A 7,139-nucleotide genomic window follows, 5' to 3' on the forward strand; every position below is an offset into this window, starting at 1 on the left:
AAAGCTAAACATGTCATTTTTTCATAGTTCATTACCCTGAATTCTGCCATAAAAACACAATTAGCTGAAGGGAGGATGAAAAATTTGCATTGTTTGGCCCAATATCTAATTGTGCAACTTAAACTATGGATTCTATCACCAAAAAGAACCATGAAAATTATTTTGTTATGAGAACCAACTAAACTTTATTCTTATTCTAAAAATGCAGAGGTGGTTTAAGATCTAGTACAATCATTCATTTCACCCTCAAAGTTTGACTCGGGAAAACATAAGCCATGGTCCTTTCATGAGCAAGCATCTCACATGGACCCTCAGTCCCAAGAACAATCTTACTATATTTTCCTAAACTGTCCATTCTCTGCTCTCTTAGATGACTATTTTGTAGTTTGTACTCTCTTCAACTACCTTAGCACTTTCCTTCCCTTCAAATATCAACAAACTGGGTCTTTATTTCATTGGGAAAACACATGAGAAGAAGAAAATACATTTTCCCATCTTTTGCCAGTAAACCCTCAACTATGTGAAAGTGTAATGTATGGGCTGCACTCTTTTCCCATTACAGTGTATGAACTGACCATATTCCTACCTAAGCACAGCAAATTCTCTTGCCTTGAGGGCTTTGTTCTTTCAAGTATCACCTTATTGGGATGCCTAGATGGCTCAAGGGTTGAGTGTCTGCCTTAGGCTTAGGGCTTGATCCCAGGTGGGAGATTGAGCCCCACAGAGTCCCGCATCGGACTTCCTGCTGGGAGCCTGCTTCTCCCTCTGCCTATGTCTCTGCCTCTCTCTCTCTTGAATAAGTAAATAATAATTAAAAAAAAAAAAAAACAGGTATCATCTCATTATCCTACATCATCACATCTTACTTCTCTATAGGATCAGTTCCAATAGTAAGGGAGCAAAGAAGCATAGTTTTTTTCATTTTCCAACTAACAAATCTTTTCTTTATCCCAACTACTTTGATTTCATTTTTTCTCTTTTCCTTTAGAGCAAAACTCCTCCACCCTGGTCTGTGCTTCCTCACTTGGCTGGAGCCAACCCAGTCAAGCTCTCGAGTCAACCTTCAATCACTAGTGAGTCCCCTATGATCTCATCATTTCAGTCGTTTTTTTTTTTTTTTTTTTTTTTTAAGCTTTTATTTATTTATTCATGAGAGAGAGAGAGAGAGAAGCAGAGACACAGGCAGAGGGAGAAACAGGCTCCATGCAGGGAGCCTAATGTGGGACTCAATCGGAGGACCCCAGATCACATCTTGACCCAAAGGCAGATGCTCAACTGCTGAGCCACCCAGGATCCCTCAGTCCTCATTTTAATTAAATTCTCAGCAGCATTTGATATAGTGGGTCACTCCTTCAATTTTAAAACACTTCATTTGGCTTTTGGATTTCCATTCTTTCCTGATTTTCCTTATAGCCACTTCATATTCCAACTTGTTCTTCTTTGCCTAATTCTGCCTTCACCCACTTTGAAGTGTTTTTCTTTGTAATTCTGTGCCTGCCATCTTTTGTATCTGTATTTACTCCTGGGATAATTTCATTCAGTTTCAAACGTTATCTATACAGGATTACCTCAGACCTAAATCTCTCTGAATTCCAGATTTGTACATACAACTGCTTATCCAATAATTCCTCTTGGATTTCTAATATACTTTACATTTTTCTCAAACATTCTTCCTTACCAATGTTCCCCAGGCCAACAAATGACATGGTTGGCTATTTGCTTGGGTTTTGACTGAAACAAAAGTTTAGAATCATCCGTCATTCCTTTCTTTCACCTCATCAAATCTATCAGTAAATCTTGTTGGTCCTATTTTCGAAATCCAGTGACTCTCCAATATCTCCACTTCTGCAAACGTAGAATGCATTGATATCAACGTTTTGGAATACTGCAATGGCCTTCCAACACAACTTTTTGCTTCTATTTTTGCTGGTTCATAAGAGAGCAGGCAAATTGATCAAATAAATCAGATACATCAGAATTTTCACTTCCTACAAGCTGGAATACTGGAGAACAGACTAATGTACTATGCCATACTAGAAAGCTAGGCAAAAAAACAATAACAGAATCACTCAGAAGCATCAAAAATATCTTGAAGTAAGGAGGGATAATCTAACATTCCAGAGAAGTGAAGTACTTGTGTTTATAAATTGCACCCACTTTTCACAGGGAAGCAGCTACCAATTTTTGGTATGAGCAAAAAGGTATAGCACAGGGTGGTTTCTGGGAATTAGAGAAAGGAGTAGATTTTTGAATACCATGTAAAATGAAGAGATAAAATTAGGGGCGCCCGGGTGGCTCAGTCTGTTCAGCATCTGACTTTAGCTCAAGTCATGATCTTGGGGTGCTGGATTGGGCTCTGTGCTCAGCTGGGAGTCTGCTTGGCCCTCTTCTCCTGCCCTCACTTGTGCTCACTCCCTCTCAAATAAATAAATCTTTAATTTTTTTAAGTGAAAAAGATAAAATTAAAGACATAAGGGAATGCAAATAAAAATACAAGGTAAATGGAAAAATATTAAAACTGAATACAGACAAAAATTGAAAATACAGGAGACTACATTAGAGCCAAATATGAAATATTGAAAAATAGCTATCTTACAGTCATAATTTATTCTACTCCTGCTATACTAACCTCCTTGCTTTTTTTAAGGAGCCACCAGATTCCTCACCATAATTTAAAATTTTTGAAAGTTAACTATTTTTATCTTTAATGCCAAGAAAATAACAAGATATTGACTATTGCTAATGTTGTTTATCTGTTTAAGATATAACACTGAATGCAATCAGCCAAATCAAGAAATAATTTGTAAAAATATTAGCATATCAAAAACAAGTTTTTCTCCTTTTGATGATCATATACTTGCATTCCTAGAAAACCTGGAAATCCACACAAAAATTCTATGACTATTAAGAGAATTTGTCAAGGACTGCAATCAAACCAACTATAAGTAAGTCAATCACTACTCTTTCAAAGTAGCAAAATTCATACATTATATTTATAGAAAAAATATTAAACAATAGCCCATACTAGGCTGGGTACTTTTCTAGGTACTTGCAAAACATCAGTGAAGAAAACATACAAAGATTCCAGCCTCCTTGCAGTTTAAATTTGAAAGCCTGGAATTAACAGAAATAATAACAAATAATTACAACATATGTGACAAAGTAATAATTGTTAAAGAAAAGGGAAATTTAGAAATGAATTAAAATAAGTGGAATTTAATGCATTATTATAAGTAGAAGTATAACTGTATCTCTTCCCTATAGTTCATCCTCTGCATGCAAATATTAAGAGAACTTTCTGAAATAAAACCTGGCTATCTCAATTGTTTGCTCAGAACCCTTCCTCAGCTATCAGGTTGGCATAACATAAATGATGCTTCATGACTTTCTTTCAGTGTATATATTCAGAGTCATCTTAACTACCAACCACAATTGATGAGATACTTTAGAAACACTGAAATGCTTCTTTCTCTATTTAAAATAGTCTACTATCTTTAAGACTATTTAGTTCATACCACAACACCCTGCTGAGTCTTATTATCTTTTCTAAAACCTTTTGCGACCTTGCACAGATAGAGTTAATCAATCTCTACTTCACCTATGAGTTTTACATGCATATTCACTTAAATTACTACACAGTAGTCTTAGGTTTACAGAATATGTAGCTATAATGACATTGCCATTATTATATACATAGTATATTCTTCCCCTTTCTAGGTAGTGAGCAATTTGAGGACTGGGACATCGTCATTTTTATCATTTTTAACCTCATAAGAATAGAAGAATATTTGGTATATTACAGTTATTCAGTACATGTTTGAATAAAGGATAAATAAATAAAAATAAAAATAATTTTAACTGTGGACTATGACATTGCCTTTTCAAAGAATAAACTGTATTCAGAGATGGCATGGATAGCTAAGTAATTTTTTAAAAAATAAATGGATTCTGCAGATCACTATGACAGTTTACAAGGCTATGGAAGGTATAGCATCAGCAAGTAGGAAAACTTTTAAACCAGCAACTCATATTTATACCATAGATTTTCAATAGCTCATGGTATTTATGAGTGTGATATTGGAGAGGATCTTAAATTTTAATGAGGTGTTAATATTAAATGCAGATGAATAATCCCAATCTACATAATATATACAATTTCATTTTGTACAGAAACCAAATGGTTTGATTTGATTAAATATATATTAATATAAAACTGGGCCATATGATAAAAAACACTCACAGAATGTTTTCAGTATCTAACTAAACTCAAACCTCATACAAGAGAATATCTTTATTTTATCAAGACCATGAGTATTATATTTTATCCTATGCAGTATGACATATATTTGCCACATGAAATTTTGAAGTATATAAACTATCTCATCAGAACTAAATAGAGTTCTTGTATATAATAGATAGCAGTATCACTGGTCATAATATTTTATACTTATGATTTTACTATAATTTAAAAATCATAATTTTCTAAGAGGATTTTGACATAATATATCTTCTAAGGGGGTTTGCCTTCAGAAGCAATCTCTTTTGATGGCAATCTTTACAATTATTAATAATAATTAATAATATCTTTACATTATTATTTAAAGAAGGATTTTTTTCTTGTCTAATAAAAAGTAAATACCTGGAGATAATCTATTCAACAGATAATTTTACAGCAGATTTTCTTGATAGCTAACCATGATCAAAGCCCAAGAAAGGTAGACATAGGTTAGTTGCATGGAAGAGGAAAGCAAGAGCTAAAGGGTACAAAGGAAATTTTTTTTTTTTTTTTAAGAAAGAGAAAACACGTGTGTGAGGGAGGGGCAAAGGGAGAAGGAGAGAGAGAACCTTAAGCAGAGCCCCTCGCAAGGCTGGATCTCATGACCTCGAGATCATGACCTCAGCTGAAACCAAAAGTTGAATGCTTAACGGTCTGAGCCACCCAGGCACCCCAAGGTACAAAGGGAATATTAACCAGAAGAATGAAGAGGGTTCTGCAACAGAGACAGTGCATTTATTCCTTTCCTAAACCTGTCTCCTTCCTCCAATGTCCATTACAGGGATCCCCTGTTTTTCAAAAGTTCAGGTTTGTCACTTTGCTTTTAAGAAACACCTAGATTAGTATCTGTTTTCTCTAACTGAAAGAATCTGAAGAGAATTTTCATTTTTATGGAAAAAGTGAAAACAGCATTCAACATGTGTTTTTGCAGGAAGCCATTGCAGTGGTATCACACTCCTCAAGCAGCAGAAGTGGCCCTGCGAAGCTGCATTAACTTTGGACTGTGTCTGTGAGCATCTGTGCTTTATCTCGATTTATTTTGTGCATTCTTTAGCAAGATGTGTTCTAAGGTACCAGAAAAGCCTAATGAAGCAGGAGAGCTAGGTTCTTGTCTCATGGAGTTAAGAACGAATCTTGCAGACAAAAGAGAATGAGTAAAATGATAGAAGTTTATTAAGTGAGGGAACAGAGAAAGCTCTCAGAAGTGAGAGGGATCCTGACAGGGTTGCCACTGAAAGGTTTTTAGGCTGGTATTTTATTGAAAACTTGACCAAGGAGTCTGTGGCCTTGAGATTCTTCTGTTGTCTTAGTTTGAGCAAGGACTATTGATAACACCCTTAATGACTTATTTCTTTGTGGTCTGGTCATTTTCTGTGACTACGGTATAGCTGCCAAAGAAAAACACTCCCTAACATCAGGGGCCAGGTGGTCTGGTTTGTTTCCTTATCTCTGGGTTCTTATATCTCAGCACCCTCAAGATTTCTGTGCGCCTGATTTCATGGCTCCCACCTATCTCTCCCTGCCTAACCCTCCCTGGCCCTTTTTGTGGGGGGGGGGGGGTCCTGAGAATGTGCAAAAATTGTTGATATCAATTATAATGGTAATCACTTCTCTTTGCTTTCCACCATTTCTGCTTACCAAATGTTTTACAGAAACACTCCACTTTGGATAGTGGGGAAAACCTGTATAAAGAGTCATGTTTCTAACTCTAGGCACAGAATATGGCAGATGTGAAGTTTTTAGTATAGAGAGTATAGGTTGAGAGTATAGGTTGAGTACTTACTGACCTTTATCCTCACTTTGTCACTTTAACGGTAGACAAAGTCATCAGATTTTATGACTTCTCTCCTTGGTTTTTCATTCCTCTTCTCCTCCCTTCCTTCCTCTCTTCTTTCTTTCCCCCAACTTCTGCTATTTCTCCTCCTCCTCTTCCTCTTTCTCTCTCTCTCCAATTTTTTTTCCCCTTTTTTTTTTCAGATGATTCATCAGTACTCAAAGATGTCTGGATGGCCAAGTGATTATTTCTACTCAACAGATACATATCTGGGCAGCCCCGGTGGCCAGCGGTTTAGCGCCACCTGCAGCCCCGGGTGTGATCCTGGAGACCAGGATCGAGTTCCATCTCGGGCTTCCTGCAGGGAGCCTGCTTCTCCCTCTGCCTGTGTCTCTGCCTCTCTCTTCGCTCTCTCTGAATGAATAAATAAATAAATCTTAAAAAAAAAAAAAAAAACAGATACATATCTGTATACCTCCATGTTGGATCATCTACTTGAGATACTGTAGTTTATGAGAGGTCAGTAACTGTGAAATGCATATTTTTCCGAACATTTTTAAAATAAAACATTTAGGGTTTTTTTTTTTTCCCCATTAGTTTCCATTAGTATAAGTGATAGAAAATCCATTTATTTAAAATTGAGTATCATATTGCAAATTGCAAGTATGTTAAAAATTTTGGTTAAATAAATATTTTGAAATAGATATTTGGGAATTAACTTATATGAAATATGTTACAAGTGAGTAGAGATTTATCTAATGGCTATATTTATTAAAACCATTATTAATGTATTTATAAGAAATGACACAGATAAGCATCCTTAAAAATATAACTGTGAAGATTAAAACTATTTGTAGATAGAGACAAATTTTACTATTTATAAATTCATTCAGTTGGCCCCTTTTAGCAATCTCTTAATTAATTATAGTATGCAAATATATGGAAACTTCTCTGAAACATGAAAGCTACTAATAGCATCACTGCTTTATTTTTTTTTTAATTTTAAAATGAGATAATTATATCATCCTTTGAAATGATGACTTAAGAAATCAGTTTTATCTTGTCACTTTCCTAGGAAAGCTGCAGTAG

The 7,139-nt window shown here is 35.3% G+C and overlaps 1 long non-coding RNA gene across 1 annotated transcript in view; it reads left to right on the forward strand.

The window, feature by feature from the left end:
- LOC119872349 overlaps positions 1–6,388 on the forward strand; it is a 36,975-nt gene extending 30,587 nt beyond the window's left edge. Inside the window, exons 2-4 of the long non-coding RNA XR_005360407.1 lie at positions 2,870–2,945; positions 5,208–5,285; positions 6,254–6,388. This is a non-coding gene — a long non-coding RNA (uncharacterized LOC119872349). The remainder of the gene's footprint in view (positions 1–2,869; positions 2,946–5,207; positions 5,286–6,253) is intronic.
- Positions 6,389–7,139: the final 751 nt, after the last annotated feature.

The sequence above is a fragment of the Canis lupus genome, chromosome 6, assembly GCF_011100685.1.
Source record: "Canis lupus familiaris isolate Mischka breed German Shepherd chromosome 6, alternate assembly UU_Cfam_GSD_1.0, whole genome shotgun sequence".
Classification (NCBI taxonomy): Eukaryota; Metazoa; Chordata; class Mammalia; order Carnivora; family Canidae; genus Canis; species Canis lupus.